We start from the raw sequence: 17,524 nt of genomic DNA, 5'->3' as shown, positions 1-17,524 counted from the left end.
AAACTCATATGCAAGAAAATGGATAACGGGAAAGATTAAGAACACAGGGCCAGTCCTTTGCACTCATCCTCTCCTCCCCAGCTGACCTGGCTGGGCCCTACAGAGTTGCACCAGGATTTCAGCGATCTGTAGAGCACACAGGTGCTGACCCCATGGGCCCCAAACCAAGAGGTCTGGTGGACTTTGTGGATGAGAGAGTGCCTCTGTCTCTGTCATCAGACCTGAGTCAGAGCCCTGCCCAGGCCTGCCCCTCTCCACAGCCAGGTGGGCCCCCAGATGGTAGCCGATGACTGTGGTTCCTCTGAACCACACGAAGAAAGACTTCATCGTAGAGGGATTTTGATCCCAAATTCAAATTGGGTGACTCCCTCCTCTTGCCTCCCTCTCTTGTATTCTTCTCTCTCTACCTCATTCATGTTTTAAATCATGCTAACTTGCTATGTTGAATGAAAGGGCTCTCTTATTCTTCTAACCCTCCTTGATATTCCTCCAAATGAGAGGTTACCTGGGACAGTGTGGTCAAGTGGTTAGAGCATAGGCAGTGAAGTCAGAAAGATCAGAAATTAAATCTGAAATTTGCTGTGTAAACTTGGGCAAATCTGTTAACCTCTCTGAGCCTCTGTTTCTTACCATTAACCCAGGGCTAATTATTGAGAGCTAATGTGTGTTCAGAGCTTACTTAGCACCTTGTCTGGCACATAATGGGCTTCAGTGAGTGGTGGTTATTAAAGCAAAACAGAAAACAATAAGCTGGTGGCTTGATATCTCAGAAGAGTTCAGCTTTGAGCTTAGACGGTGTTTCTCAGGTTTGACTGCACATTAGAATCATCAGGAGAGCTTTGAAAAATCCTGATGCCCAGGCTTCACCCTGGCCCCATTACATCAGAGTCTTTGGGGGTAGGACCCGGTTCCAGTCTTTTCTAAAGCTACCGAGGTGATTCCAGGGTGTGGACCAAGTGATGAAGCACTGGAAATGAAGCTGAGTGATAAACCCGCCCAGGGCACCCTCTCTGTTTGCTGCAGGATAGGTACTCAGAGAAGCCCCTCACCTCTGGGAATCCCCCGGAGGCCCATCACAGAGCCAAGAGGCCCAAACACCAAGCTGCTGGGAGCCAACTGACTCAGCCCTGCCTGGGGGCCCAGCGGCCTCTGCATGGTTTCCTGACACTGTGGACAAGTGAAAGTGGCTCAGTTTCCCTCTGCCGTGGCAGGGAACCGGCCCCTGCGCTTTCTGTGAAGGCCAAAGCTGCTTGTTTCCAGCAGAGAGCAAGCGGGCCCTGCTCCACTCACCTCGGGACGCCTCCCTGTGCCGATGTCTCTATTTTCAGACTGTCATGCTGCATTCATAAATAACCCCTGGGAAATACTGAGTAGGTCCCAGTGCTGTTTACCTTTCCGCTCAGGAAACAGAGAGGGAGTTCAACAGACCCAATATCCGCTAGTCCCCAAAGGCTAATTATACCGATGACACATATTAAAAAGAAAAGGAAAAAAACCACAACAGGCTGCACTCCATCCACCAGGGAGCCCAAGAGTGGGATTTTCCAGAGGCCACCGGCACCTGCCCTCTCTTGCTTTCTGATGGTGGGGATTTTGCTCCAGCCCATGAATCCCTGGAATTTCGGGATATGGACAGTGGGTGGCCCTTCCCCAAGTGCCTGTGGCAGAGAATAGAGTGGAGAAAAATGAGCAAGAAGAGCAGAAAAAGAGAACAGGGCCTAAAAAGCATAAAGCAGACCACTTTGGCCTTTAGAACTAATCTGGGAAAGTAAAAATGAAAAACAAATGAATTAAAAGGGGGAAATACGGGTCCAGCCCTGTGGCAGAGTGGTTAAAGTTCCATGCACTCTGCTTCGGCAGTTCGGGTTCATGGGTTCAGATCCTTGGTGCAGACCTACTCCACTCCCCAGCCATGCTGTGGTGGTGTCCCACATATAAAAAAAAAAAGTAGAGGAAGATTGGCACATGTTAGCTCAGGGCTAATCTTCCTCAAGCAAAAAGAGAAGATTGGCAATTCATGTTAGCTCAAGGCAAATCTTCCTCAGCCAAAAAAATGAAAAATAAATAAATAAAATAAATTTTTTTTTAAAAGGGGGAAATAACATGGAACAGAAAAGTGAAAATACAAGTGAAGAAAGAACGAGGAAAATAATCATTTTCTCTTTGTCACTGAGTATTAGAACCATGGGTGAATTTTGTTCCATTTTAAAAAAACTATTCAATGGATATAAGTTTCCTTACAACAAAATAAGCATTTTTAATTATTTATTTATTTATTTATTTATATTTTTTCCAGGGAAAGATTCACCCTGAGCTAACATCTGTTGCCAATCTTACTCTTTTTTTTTTTCTCCCCAAAGCCCGAGTGCATGGTTGTATATCCTAGTTGTAAGTCCGTCTGGCTCTTCTATGTGAGCTGCCATCACAGCATGGCAACTGACAGAGGTGGTGTGATTCCACGACCAAGAACTGAACATGAAGTGTTCCGGTCACCGAAGTGGTGAGTGCCAAACTTTAACCACTAGGCCATCAGGGCAGGCTCAAAATAAAAATTTTTAGTTTAGAAAAGGATGATGACTCCAAAAGGGATTATAAAGTGGTGCAACCACTTTGGAAAAGAGCATGGCTGCCCATACAGTTCAGCAATTCCAAATTTCGGTGTGTCCCTAGGTGCAGATGGTCGCCAAACACGGAGAGTGTTCATAAAGACCCTGTTACAGCCACAACCCAGAAACACCTCAAATGTCTGTTGACAGGAGAATTGGTAATTGCTGATATGCAGAGGACTAAAGAGCAGGGGAAGAATGAACTACAGCGGCACGTATCCGTAAAGATGAACCTCACAAGCAGAATATTGGGAAAAATAAACCAACAACAAGGCTGTCCTAGAAAAAAAAAGTTTTATACCATTTGTACAAACACCCCCCAAAAGCAAAATATTGTTTAGTGATAATCATATGTGGTAAAAGTATCTGAAAACCACAAAAGTCAGGATAGTGGTTATTATCTCTGGGAGGCGGGAGATGGGGAGAGGGAGTCAGGGACAGTTACAATCTGGAACGTTCTATGTCTTGAGCTCGTACCATGTTCACTTTATAACTCTTCTTTAAACCATACATATGCATTAAATGCCCTCTTTTTATATGTGATATATTTTACAATAAAAAAAAACTAAGGCGGAAGGTGATGAAGTAGCAGGGAAAACAGGAGGAACGAATGTGGAAAAGGACATGATGAAGAGAGGGAAGCCATTCTGACAAAAAGGCAGGAGTCAAACTTTGAGCTGCAAAAATAGATCCAGCACTTGTTAGAGCCTGTATGCCGTTGCATCAGAAGGTGATGGTCCCTGGGGTTCATCCTCTTCTTGCTCCCCTCTAGTTATACACTCTCCCTGGATGATAAAGCACCCTCCTGGTCTGACAACCACTATCATGCTGATGATGACCAAAATTTCACCTCTAAGTCAGTCATTTTCATTGTGTCTTAGACTCCTTCTATACACTGAACGTTTGTGTGCCCAAAATTCATATGTTGAAACCTAATCCCCAATGTGATGATATTAGGAGGTGGGGCCCTTGGGAGGTGATCAGGTCATGAGGGTGGAGCCCTCATGAATGGGAATAGTATAAAAGACCCCAGAGAGGTTATGAGAGAGACCGCAGAGAGCTGCCTCACCCCCTCCACCACGTGAGGACACGGCAGGAAGCAGGCTGGCTATGAACCAGGAAGTGGGCCCCCACCAGACGGAATCTGCTGGCAGCTTGATCTTGGACTTCCCAGCTTCCAGAGCTGGAAGAAATAAATTTCTGTTGTCCATAAGCTACCCAGTCTATGATATTTTTGCTATAGCAGTCCAAACTGACTAAGCAGCTCCTATTGGACACATCCACTTGGCCATCCACACAGACACTCAAACACAACAGGGCTAGAAATAAGCATTATTTTCCCTTCGCCAGTGATCTTTCTTCTGTGACTGTCTCCCTCCCTAAGTAGCACCACCACCCACCAGCATTTAGACTCATAGGAGTCATCCTTGTCTCCTTCCTCAGCGTTTTGCTCCATTTTATACAAACTCCTGAACTTTTTCTATGCTTCTTTCTGTCTCTCAAGTCTTTCGTGTATTTTTTCCCATCCCTACAGTCACTACCAGAGTTCAAGCCTCTTTGTATCTTTCCTAGATAACTTATAACAGCTTCTTACCTCCACTCCCAGCTTTCAGGCTGGGTGCCCTCAATTTCCTCCTCCACCTTCCGCCAGAATGAACTGCCTGGAACAGAAATCTGGCCATGTGACCCACCTGCTTAAAACTTGAATATCTGCTCAGCACCTACAGGGTCAAGTTCCAGCTGTTAGCATCACGTGCAGAGCCTGCCAAAATCTAGCCCATTTTGATCCCTGCAACCTCGTCTTTCCTCTTTCTGACTCAAATCTTATACTCCTACATCATGGACCCGCTCGTAGGTCACCACACACACACAGATCCTCCTCTTTCCTCATACCACCCACTCTGTCTCTAAGCTGCCCCCAACCCCAGCTACTCATCCTTTTAAGACCATCTCATTGTATCCTGAGGAGACAGCTCCTTCTTAGAGCCAGCAGGTTGTTGCCCAAGCCAAAATATTGGCCCTGGGTTGCCAGCGATTCCATTTTTTCCTAAGAGAAGTCAGAAATCTTGGTTTTAATGAGAAATCCAACAGTTTTATGTGAAATTTCCCAGTGTTTCAATATTGCCTCAAGTTTTTTGCCAACATTGTAGAGAGTCAAGCAAAAGACATCTGGATTCAGAATTCAGACTGTGAGCACCGTTTTGCAAATTTTGGTCAAAATGTTCCACACTAAGTTATCCAGATTTGCCTCTAATAATTCACCTAGTCCTCACACAGAGTATTCTTATTTCTCAAAGAGCAAAGTTTTTGGCTCTACGTACAGACTTAACTGACAGTTGCTCAAAACAGCAGTAACCAGATTTAGTGCACATTTTTAGAAGAAAAGAGACATAGTTTAAAGCCTAATACTTTAATATTTAGAAACATACTTAACCCAGTGGTATATATTCGATTATCTGTTATAAAATATTAAAGAATGTTTTCAAACCATGAAAGTTTAAGTAATTGTACAGGAAAGAAGAAATAATGTCCTAGTTCAAGTTTTTTTTTTTTGAGGAAGATTAGCCCTGAGCTAACTGCTGCCCATCCTCCTCTTTTTGCTGAGGAAGACTGGCCCTGAGCTAACATCCGTGCCCATCTTCCTCTACTTTTTATGTGGAACACCTACCACAGCATGGCGTGCCAAGTGGTGCCATGTCCACAACCGGGATCAGAACCAGTGAACCCTGGGCCACCGAAGCGGAACATGCAAACTTAACCACTGTGCCACTGGGCCAGCCCCAGTTTAAGTATTCTTGACCTTCCCCTCAATCCTGGTGTCGTAGGGAAACTGAGTCACATGTCTCTTGTGTCCCATAATTCCCTTGGAACAGCCCCACCAGTACATCCACCACATTGTTTTATATTTATCTGTTTAAGTGTTTATCTCCCTCAAAAGAGTATAGACTCTTGGCAGGGACAAATAAACTACCTACAGTATAAGGGTGTTAGGAGATTAAATGACGTAATAGAGTACAGTATCTAGAACAGTGGCTGGCATAGAGTAACGAATGTATGGGTACTTGTTTAAAAATTATTTTTTGTAGCCTAGAGTAGTGTCTGTTATATAGGAGTTATAACTGTTGAATGAGTAAAAAAAAAGTAAATGAATGAACTCAACTTGGGCTAAAACTCTTCTTGCTCCTGGTAACAGCCACAAACCATAGCAAAATCTTCTATTCATATATTCCTCAGGGATTCCCAAACATGGATCAAATCTCATTATAATGAACCTGAGGACTGTGTCATTGCTGTGGTAAGTAGGCCACCAGGTGGGGCTTGGAAATGTTTTATTATATAGAGTTTTTATTGTTGTGGTTGTTATACTTAGATGTGTTGTAATTGAATTTAACTAAGAGGTCCTCTAAAGCATGCATATACTCACAAGTCCCACGAGAATTAATGTAATTAACAAATGTACAGGACGATAATCTCGCGTCCAAATTTTTCTACAGAAAAAACTACAATGTGCGCAACAATTTCTAAGATACCTCAATGCACTGGAACCTATGGCTTCTGACCTGGCATGGCACCAAGAAGACAATTTGTCCTAAAAACTGTCCTTCCAAATTATTTCTGACTCTACGGCACATCAGCCTACTCCTTGTGCCTGAAGCAAGATCCTGAGGGAAGAGAGAGGAGAGACATTTTCAAACATGGTTTTGATCCCAGAAGTCCTATTGCTTGACAAATTAAACTAAATTAAATTAACTAAAAGTAATTTAGGAAATTCAGAAAAAGCAACATCACACACAACTGAATTTTCCCCTGAATGGAATCCCAGGACATTTCCCACTGAATTCCAGAACAGCCTGGAATGATGAGCTCCTATCTAACCTCTTAACAATGGCTCAGCATCTGGCTGGCTAAATGTGATGCATTCGTTCAACAAATTACTGGGCACCAATTCTGAGCAACTTTCTGTCCCAGCAGTGGGGACGGCATGGTGACTAAGGCACAGCCCCTCCCTACCAGGAGCTCTCTGAGGGAGACATCCACAGGGAGACAGGCCATTACGATACACTGCACCCATCCTCCCTCGGGGACAAACCGGAGGGTACCAGGGGCTACCTATTGTCTACAGCTGTAAGTAAAAACTTATCAGGGCCTTCATAAGAGTTTTGCAGCTAATCTCTTCTCAGATTTGCCCAGTGTTTCAGAATAAGATGCCAACCTTTCCCTAAAAAACAGAATAAAACAAAAACCACACCTAATCATCTCTCACTGACGTGTCTCCCAGACTTGAGTTAATGAGCATTTACTGCTCCAAAACAAACAGATTTAAAAAACCTGCCTTGGTTTTCCCTATTTGGACAAGTGTCTAATATTGTTTTGTTTTGTTTTGTTTTGTTTTTAGGAAGATTAGCCCTGAGCTAACCGCTGCCAATCCTCCTCTTTTTGCTGAGGAAGACTGGCCCTGAGCTACCATCCATGCCCATCTTCCTCTACTTTATACATGGGACACCTACCACAGCATGGCTTTTGCCAAGTGGTGCCATGTCCCCACCCGGGATCAGAACCAGCGAACCCTGGGCCGCCAAGCGGAACGTGCGAACTTCACCTCTGCGCCATGGGGCTGGCCCCCTCTAACATTGTTTTTATCCTCGCTGAGTTATTGGCTGTAATAATAATTTGTGGCAGTGAATTCTCCCAGGTTACTATTCGCTGTGAAAGGGAAAGGACCATGTTTCACTGATTTTCAAGGATAATTTGTCAAGTTTTTGTGCGGTATCAAAAAAAATCTTCAATTATTTGAAAAGGCTATTAAAATACTCTTTTCCAACTGAGTGTCAAAGTGAGGCTGGATTTTCTTCATATACTTCAACTAAAACAACATATTGCAAGAGACAGAATGCAGAAGCATATATGAGAATCTAACTGTCTTCTATTAAGCCAGACATTACAGAGATCTGAAAAATGCAAAACAATGCCAGTTTTATTAATAACTTTGTTTTGGAAAATATAGTTATTTTTCATAAAATATGCTATTTGTGTGAACATGTACTGGGTATGTTATTTTCAAATGAATTAAGTAAATATTTTTAAATGTCTTTTTCATTTTTAATAAGGTAAATATCAATAGATATAACCAATATAAACCAGCTCTTTGCTGTCTTTTTGAATTAAACTTTTTATCTTGAGATAGTTATAGATTCATATACAATATATTAATTATTAATACAACGTATATGTAGTTAGTTATTATGTACATATTGTAATAAGTAATACAGAGAGGTATCAGTTACCTTTTACTCAGTCTCCTGAGTAATGTAACATCTTGCAAAACTATAGTACAATATCACAACGCAGATATTGACATTGCTATAGTCAAGATGCTGAATGTTTCCATCAACACAAGCATCCCTCATGTTGCCCTTTTATAGCCACACCCACTTCCTGCCGCCTCCACCCCCTCCTTAATTGCTGGCAACCACTAGTCTCTTCTCCATTTCTATAAGCTTATCATTTCAAGAATGTTATATAAATGGAATCATACAATATACAACCTTTTGGAATTGGCTTTTTTCGCTCCACATAATACTCTGGAGATTAATCCAAGGTTTTGCGTATGTTAATAGTTCATTTTTTTATTGCTGTACCATAGTTTGTTTAGCCTGTGAAGGACTCGTTGAGGGACGTCGGGTTGTCTTCAGTTTTTGTCTATTACAAGAAAAGCTGCCGTACATATTGTTGAACAGGTTTTTGTGTGAACACAAGTCTTTGTTTCTCTGGGATAAACACCCAGGAGTATAAATGCTAGATATGGTAGTTGCAGGTTTAGTTTTTAAAGAAGTTGCCAAACTGTTTTCCAGAGTGGCCATACATTTTACGTTCCTACGAGCTAAGTATAAGTGATTCAGTTCCTCTGATTGCATCCCTACCAGCATTTGTTGTTAATATTTTTTATTTAGGCGCTCTGATATGTTTGTCCTGATGGCTCATTGTGGTTTGGGTTTGCATTTCACTAAGCAGCTAATGATGTTGAACATCTTCTGACGTCCTCATTTGCTATCTGTATGTTTTCTTTAGTGAAAGTCTCTTCACATCTTTTGCCCATGTGCTACTTGGACTGTTAGCTCTTTTACTGGTGAGTTTTTAGAGTTCTTTATATATTCTAGATAATAGTCCTTTGTTGGATATGTGGTTTGTAAATATTTTCTCCCACTCTGTAGCTGGTCTTTTCGTCCTTTTAACAGGGTCTTTCTCAGAGTAATCTGTATGCCATTTATTGCCTTTTCTTACCTTGTCACAGCTGCAGGAACTTCTAGCACTGTGTTGAATAAGAGTGGTGAGAGTGCACATCCTTGTCTTGTTCCTGATCTTAGGGGGAAAGCATTCCATCTTTTACCATTCGGTATAACGTTAGGAATAGGTTTTTTGCACATGCTGTTCATCAAGTTGAGGAAGTTCCCTTCTATTCCTATTTCCCCAGGAGTTTTTATCATCAATGAGTGTTGAATTTTGTCAAATGCTTTGATTGATAAGATCACATGATTTTTCTTCTTTAGCTTGTTAATATGGTGGATTATGTTGATTGATTTTCAAATACTGAATCAGCCTTGCATCCCTGGAATAAATCCCAGTTGGTAATGGTGTATAATTCTTTATATATATTGCTAAATTCTATTTGATAATATTTTGTAAAAGATTTCTGTGTCTATATTCATGAGGGATATTGGTCTGAAATTTTTGAAATATTTTTTAAATTTTTTAATTCTTTAAAAAAAACTAAAACTTTAAAAATTCTTTTTGTCTGGGTTTGCTATTAGGGTAATACTAGTTCCATAAAATGAACTTGGAAGTTTTCCCTCTCTTCTGTCTTCTGGAAGAGATTGTGTAGAATTTATATTAATTCTTTTTTAAGTGAATGGTGGAACTCTCCAGTGAAACCCTCTGAGCCTATAGATTTCCTTTATGTGAGTTATTTAATTACAAATTCAATTTCCTTAATAGTTATTAGGCTATTCAAATCATCTATTTTTTTATCGAGTGAGTTATGGTTATTTGTGTTTTTTGAGGAAGTGGTCCATGATCATAGATGTCAAATTTATGTGTGTACACTTGTTCATAATATCACATATTATCTTTTTGGTATCTTCAGGATCTGTAGTCATATCCTCTGTTTTATTCCTGATGTTAGTAATTTGTATTTTCTCTCTTTTTGCTTGATAGAGGTTTATCAATTTTATGATCTTTTCAAAGAACCAGCTCTCTGTTTCATTGATTTTTCTTAATCTGAAAACAGATGCTTTTCTGTTTTCAGTTTCATTAATTTTTGCTCTTACTTTACTATTTTCTTTCTTCTGCTTGCTTTGGGTTTAAGTTTTTGAAGTAGGAGCTTAGATTATTGCTTTGAGACTTTTCCTCTTTTCTACCGTGTGTATTTAGTGCCATAAATTTCCTTCTCAGCATTACTTTATCTGTATCCTACAAATTTTGATTTGTTGTATTTTCATTTTCATTCCTTTCCATGTATTTTAAAACTTTTTTCTTGTGACTACTTCTTTGACCTGTGGATTATTTGGAAATGTGTTGTTTAGTTCCCAGTTGTTTGGAGATTTTCCTGTTATCTTTCCGTCATTTATTTCTAGTTTGATTCTTTTGTGGTCCTATGGATTCTTGAAAAGAATGTGTATTCTGCTGTGTTGGGTGTTCTATAAATACTGTTTAGATTCTGTGGATTGATAATGTTGTTGAGTTCTTCTATATCCTTATTGATTTTGTCTAGTTGTTCTATCGATGTTGAGAAAGGTATGTTGAAGTCTACCACTATAATTGTGAATTTGTCTATTTCTTTTCAGGTATATCAGTTTTTTGTTCACATATTTTGAAGCTCTGATGGTTGGTGCATACACAACTAGGATTGCTGTGTCTTCTTGGTGGATTGACTCTTTAATGTTCCCTTCTTTCTTTAGTGATTTCGTTTACTAAGAAGTCTACTTTGGTACTAATATAGCCATTTTTGCTTTTATTTGTTAATGTTTGCATGATATATATTTTTTCATCCTGCCTATATTGTTATATTTGAAGTGAGTTTCTTGTAGACAGCATGTGGTTGAGTCATATTTTTTTAAACCACTCTAATAATTTCTGTCTTTTAATTGTTGTATTTAGGCCATTCACATTTAATATAATTATTGGTATTTTAGGGCTTAAGTCTACCATTTTATTTTTTGTTTTCTGTTTGTTCTCTCTGTTTTTAATTTTTCTTTTTCCTGCCTTCCTGTTTATTACTTGAGCTTTTTCTAGATTTTTCATTTTTATTTATCTCTAGCGTTTTTTATTGGACTTCTTTTATAGTTTTCACTCATTTATCTAGGTATTACATTGTATACACAGTATTCTGTGTACTGTGATAAATTATCATTTTACCAGTTTGAATGAAGCATAAAAATCTTACCTCCTTTTATGTCCTTTCACTCTCCCCCATTTACAAAATAGTTGGCTTAAATATTTTCTCTAAATACACATAGAACTGTATCATACAGTGTTGTAAATTTTATTTTAATTGTTAGACATTATTTTCAAACCTCAAGGGGAAAAGGAAAGCCTATTATATTTACCCATAGTTTTGCGAACTGCGTTCTTTCTTCCATCTTGATGTTCCAAGGTTCTTTCTTTTATCATTTGCTTTTGTTTAGAGAACTTTCTTTAGCTATCCTTTAGAGTAGGTCAGTTGGTGACAAAAATCTCTTAGTTTTCCTTCATCTGAGAATGTCTTGATTTCCCCTTCATTCCTGAAAGATATTTTGGCTGGGAATAGAATTCTGGTTGACAGTCGTTTTCTTTCTGCACTTGAAAAATATTGTGCCACTTCCTTCTGGCCTCCATGGTTCCTGATGAGAAATCATTTAAATTGTTTTTCTCCTTTAGGTAAGGTGTCATTTTCCTCTGACTGCTTTCAAGATTGTCTTTCGTTAGTTTTCAGACTTTTAATCATGATATGTCTTTGCATGGATTTATTTTGGTTTATCCTGTTTGGAGTTTTCTCACCTTTTTAAATCTGTAGGTTTATGTATCTTTCCAAATTTGGGAAGTTTTCAGCCATTATTTTTTCGAGTTCTTTTTCAGCCTCATTCTCTCCTCTCCTTCCAGAATCCCATTACATGAATGTTAGATCTTTTGTTATGATCTCATAGGTTCCTGAAGATCTGTCCTTTTTTTTTTTCCCGTTTGTTTTCTCTTTGTTGTTCACATTAGGTAATTTCTATTGTTTTGTCTTCCAATTCATCAATTCTTTACTTTGTCCCTTCCATTCTGTTGTTGAGCCCATCCACTGAGCTTTTTATTTCTGTTATGATATTTTTCACCTCTAAAATTTCTATTTGGTTCTTCTTTCCATCTTCTATTTCTATGCTGAGGCTTTCTATTTTTTTTAAGCATGGCCAAAATTGCTTGGTGAAGCATTTTTATCATGGTCACTTTAAAATCTTTGTCAGATAATTCTATTCTCTGTCTTCTAAGTGCTGGTATCTATTAATTGTCTTTTTTCATTCAGTTTGAGATTTTCCTGGTTCTTAGTACGACAAGTGATTTTTGATTGAACCTGGACATTTTTGATTACGTTATGAGACTGAATCTTATTTAAATCTTCTCTTTTAACTGGCTTTCTCTGTACAACTCTGGCGTGGAAGAAGGGGGAGCATTCCCTCGTTACTGCCAAGTGGAGGTGGAAGCGTAGGTTCTCCACTCAGTCTCTAGTGGCAGCCAAGGTAGGAATCCTTAATACTACTGGACAGATGTGGGAGTTCCAGCTACCCATGTGGTCTCCAGTGACAACACGGTGAGAGTGGCCCCGTTTCCTCTAGGAAATGGTGCAGGTCCTGACTCTCCACTAAACTTCCTCTGACACCACCCCTTGAGGTGGGAGGGGATGATGCCTCATTACTGCCAGGTGAGAGGAGATAGCCAGGTGCCCCACATGATCTCCACTGACAGTATGTGTGAGTGAGGGGGTCTCATGATAGGCTGACTGGGAGGAAAGTTCCAGCTCCCTACTTGTCTTTCTCTGACACCACCCTGGTGGGGGTGTTAGGGTGCCTCATTACAGCCTTGTGAGGGTAGAAGTCAAGGCTCCCCATTTGGCCTTTGCAAGACGGATTTTGGTGTGTCTGTGTTTTTTGGCTGGAGTAGAGTGGTTACTGTCTAAAAGCTTTCTGTCTTGCTAAACTGCCCATTTCCTGGTCCTTCAGCTAGAGAGAGGAGACTTCTTTTGGATATTTCCTGTCCATGGATGGTTCTTGATTGCCAGCTTCTTGAGTTCCAAGTCTTGGATAATATGAGGCAAAAAGTAAACCCAAGGAACTCACCACTGTGTCATTCCTTGAGTTGCAATGTCCCTAGACAGTCTGCCGTCTTCTCTTCACATTTCAGAGCTTTCTTTTGTTTGTTTTATATACATTTTCTAGGGTTTTTAGTTGTACTTAGTGGGAAGGATATGGAAAAGTTTGTCTAATCCATCTGAAAGAGCAGAAGTCTCCTCAATAATTTGTGAAGAGTGTGAAGGGTCCTGGGTTTGAGAAACCCTGGTCTAGAGGAAACAAAATGTGTAAATCATAGATCCTTGCTCTCAAGTTTATAATCTTGCTGTGAATGTGACATCTCAGAAGTTTTTAACATTGGGTCTTTATGTTAAACTATATATTTTTTTAATAAAGCAAGCTATCACCAATCATAAAAGTTCACAAAAGTTCATAAAAGTAGTTATCTTTTTAGGGTTGAGGCTCACTTTTCTGCTCTCCACCCTAGCACACCACACTGCACCACAGCACACTGTACTGATAGGCATTGCAACAACATGCGTTTGTGTAGCCCGTGACGGTTTACAAAGGGCTCTCATGTACATTATGACATTCAGTCCTCACAACAGCCGTATCAGGTTGACAGGACTGCTATTATCATTCCCAGGGCTGACGTTTGTCTGGCACACATCCATACAGCTCTACTGGCTGCTTAAATAACAAAATATTTCTGTAAAAGCTGCTGTGTTGAAACCCCAAGCATCCCTCTGCCACCTGTCCCCTCATCTCCTAATAGTCCTGCAGATAAAAGGTCAACACTGGGCCAAGATGTGCCTGTCAGATCAGATTGGGTGGTGCCCAGGCCACTCCTGTTTATCAAATGCTTTTGACTATCACCTTAGTCTACTCATGAGACACTGAGGCTCCAAGAACAGGTGACTTGCTCATGGTCTTCTCTCAGGGATTTCAGGACCCAAACACCCAGAACTTTCTTGAGCCAATGAGTAGATAGAGAAGTATAGGCAGTGGGGCTGACTGGCAGCCCCTCTGAGGTCGCCGCACACACCCTGCTCATTTCTCTTGCCTCTCTGTACCTTGGCACCTGCTCGTCCCCCAAACAACTGCGAGCACCTGACCCTGCTTCTCCAGGAGCCTCAGCTCCCCCTATTCTTCCCCCTTGAAACTTCCCTGCAGCACACCTGCCCTGAGCCCCTCACACACACCAGCTTTTTGGGGGGAGAAAGGGACTCTATATGAATCACACATGTCCATTTCATATTTCTCCCCAAAAAGCATACACTCCTTGAGGAGAAGGACCACATCTTATAATCCCACATCATCTGGAGCACAGTGTTATGCCCACAGTGGGTTCTCCAGAGCCCATCAAAGACACCAACTGATTGGCAGGTCATCAGAGGCAGAGCATGGGATGTCGGAGACAGGAAGATGTGATCACGCAACAGTCTCTTGCTCTCCCCTTTCTCTTGCTGCTTTTCCCCCACTGAAAGTTTCATACACACGTGACCACTCATGAAACAATATATGCGTGACTCCAAATGTGTTACTCTTCTGCCCAAGAACATTAAAGGAAAGGTCTTCACTTGATAGTTATATGATTGGTGGGTGCTCACTCCTCATACAATTTCTTGGATATATATGTTTAAACAACAACAACAAAATGACATAAACTTTGATGAGTTAATGGGTAAGTGGAACTCTTCGACTCTGACCATCTGAGAATAACTCAGTTGGCAAGTTTGGGAGAATAACCAAGTCAGCTGCACAGTGTCAGGGGCTCTGGCTGTGCTGTTTCATGTCGCTCGAGTGGCCCTCCCAGGACAACATAATCATTTTCAGAAAACACTGCATGAAAACCTCTCAGTCAATGGCGGCCAACTTGGGGCAGGATGACCCTGATCTAGATGAGGTGGTTCCTAATTTCTGAGGCCTGACAGGCTGAGACAACACTGACCAACAGCAGTGGCTGGGCAGGTCTGCGAGGGGACAGCATGGATAAAGAATTCCTCTTGAGCTGCAGTAGCGGAGTGCCTGGCTTGGGATGATCAGCCTGCACCCCCTCGGCTCCCTGCCCCTCCTGAGCCGCCTCCTGCTCTGACTGGAGGGGCTTTGAGGGAACCCTGTTACCAACACACTGAGAATTCAGACATTTCCTGTGAGTGGCCAACCATGCAGTTTGGTCCACAGTTTGCTTCTAAGAAAGATTCTGTGAGAAGGTGGAGAGGAAAAGGAGAGGACTAAAACTGACAAGGAAGGAGAAAGGGGGAAGAGGAGACTGAGAGAGAAGGAAGGTAGAGAGGAGCCAGGCCTCCTGCCAGCGCTGCTGGGTGCCACCACAGCCGTCAGTCCACGTGGGGCGGCTCCGGGCCCTGAGGAGGTGGGGCGTGGGCTGCCTCGTGGCCCAGCACCTACGTGTCTGCTTTTCTAGCACTTCCACAAGAAAACAACCTGAAGCATAAAACTTGCCATCGTTTGCTGCCGTCAGAGTGGAAAAGCTGAGGTGACTGAAGAACACACGTGTTCTGTGAGAGGACTGAGAGAGTGAAATGGGCCAGCAGGGAGGAAATGAGGACCGAGAGGGGCCTCAGGTGGCCCAGAGCCCGCCTCCTATTAACCAAGCCTCATGGCCATGCCCTCTCTCTCTGTCTTTCTCTCATAAACAAACATGCACCCACAGGCACACAGATACACACACACACACTGCCCTTACTTCACAAGTAACAAGGCCTGCATCCCCTTTCCTGCATGCTGGGCTCCGGTTAGACCCTCAGCTAAATGTAGAAACTCCCTCTATTGCTCTGCCCAGGTGATCTGTGTCTTAACAGGCCTTTTCACGACACAGCCACACCCCCAGGCGGCACCGGGCCCTGGTGCAGCTGTGCTGGAAGCAGGCTGGGTTTTGTGCCCTCCATCCCACCCCACACTCAGGACTCTCCCCTTTGCTCTTTCCGTGTGGACTATAGATATAAGAACTTTATTTTTGCATAACTGTGATTGTGGGTGGCTAAAGTATCTAAAGAAAAACAAAATAAAATCTCTTTACAGTTTTCCCTCTTGTAAACATTCTATTCCCCAAGGGTTGGGGAGCTCTGAAGAGAGTAGTTTTCCCAACGATAATTGCACCTTTAACCAAACTGCAGCCCTGTGTCTGAATCCGCAATGCCCAGGGAGTTGTTTATTTTGTGTGAGCCACACCCACTGTTTAGTTCTCTAACGCCCGAGGACTGGTGTCCAGGAGCCCCCACCCCAGGCCGACACCTCACTGCTCCCAGCAAGCCAGAGGCATGACTGGGCCTGACTGGGAGGGCTCCCTGGAGTGGGCGCCCGCTGTTCCAGCCGCCCAGCCGTGGGCGGCCCAGATGGAAAACAATACCCCCTTTCACGGGAGGCAGGTGGTTTTGTTGCAACATGGAGTGAGAAGAGGCAGGCCTCACTGTGAGAGGCTGTTCTGGAAATGGAAGGAAATACATTTCCAGAGGGAAGGGGCTGATCAAGGGCTGTCAATGTGCCCGGCCCTCACGCCACTCCAGGGCTGAGAGCCAGCTGGTAGACTCGGGCACGGCCGAACCGTTGCTAAAATATGGAGATACTTTGGTTCTGAGGGTTAAGTAGCGGCTGCTCCGAGCCCTGCCGTGTCCCCAGCCGCCTCGGCCTCCCTCTGCAACGTCCCTGGACTCTCCCACGGCCCAGTGATTGAGGATTCATCCCAGGTCCCTCCAGGAACTGGCCCTTCTCCCACTGGTCAGCACCGTAAGTTCTGACTGTCACATGTTTCAATCACAATCTTGGAGCACCTTCTTCATAAAACCTCACCCACGCCCACCTCCATCAGAATGAACTGCCCTTGTGAGAAGTCAGATAGCGCATCGCTTACACATCGGGCCTTCACCACTTCTTCCGTGCAATTTCTATGTTGTGTGGTCGTGTATAGTCAGTTCTGTCTCCCCCTTCCAGGGCCTGTGAACCACTCACCCAGAGTTCCCCAGAACGTAGCACAGAGTAAATGCCACATACGTGTTTGCAGCGTCGGTTGGAATCAGGGCTGGCTTGGAGGACGGGCGACGGGAGGAGACAGGAGTCCTGTTGAGAAGAAGGACGGGTCTGTGTGTCCAGGAGCGTGCAGGGCCTGAGGGGGTATTTCTGCCATCTCTGCTGATCTGGAGGGATGTAGGACATGCAGACAGGTTTGGGTGGTGGTGAGGAAGCCACAAAGCAGGACAGCCCGGAATGAATGTGGCCAGACAGGACGGATGACAGGCCTCGCCCGCCCGTCTGGCTGTTCGGCTCTGCTCAAACTGAGGCTGCCTGTTGGGAATGTTAGCTTCTGCTCACTGAGGCTCTGAAGGGAAGCGACTCAGTGCAGTTATCCAGGAGGTGCTTGGCTGGAAGAGACCTCAAGAAGGCCTCTCATTCACCCCCAGCCCCCACAAACAGATAAAATGACCTAGCACTGGCCTCTCTTTCCAAAGCTTCTCGGACTTGTGATGCTGTCCACAGAGCCAGAAAAGGTGTAGAAACCCATGGGACAGCAATCCTGCCTACCGAGGCTGCTCCTGGCATGGAGCGCCAGCAAGGGGACGGCTGCAGGCCAGCGGTGGAGCGGGGGCTCGTGGAGTCCGA

The 17,524-nt window shown here is 43.0% G+C and overlaps 1 long non-coding RNA gene across 1 annotated transcript in view; it reads right to left on the bottom strand.

The window, feature by feature from the left end:
- Positions 1-17,167, bottom strand: part of LOC124236732 (uncharacterized) — a 73,232-nt gene extending 56,065 nt beyond the window's left edge. Inside the window, exon 1 of the long non-coding RNA XR_006887857.1 lies at positions 16,919-17,167. This is a non-coding gene — a long non-coding RNA (uncharacterized LOC124236732). The remainder of the gene's footprint in view (positions 1-16,918) is intronic.
- Positions 17,168-17,524: the final 357 nt, after the last annotated feature.

This window comes from Equus quagga, chromosome 3 (assembly GCF_021613505.1).
Source record: "Equus quagga isolate Etosha38 chromosome 3, UCLA_HA_Equagga_1.0, whole genome shotgun sequence".
Taxonomy (NCBI): domain Eukaryota; kingdom Metazoa; phylum Chordata; class Mammalia; order Perissodactyla; family Equidae; genus Equus; species Equus quagga.
The sequence above is the reverse complement of the archived record's forward strand: the minus strand, read 5'-3'. Positions and strand labels throughout refer to the sequence as shown.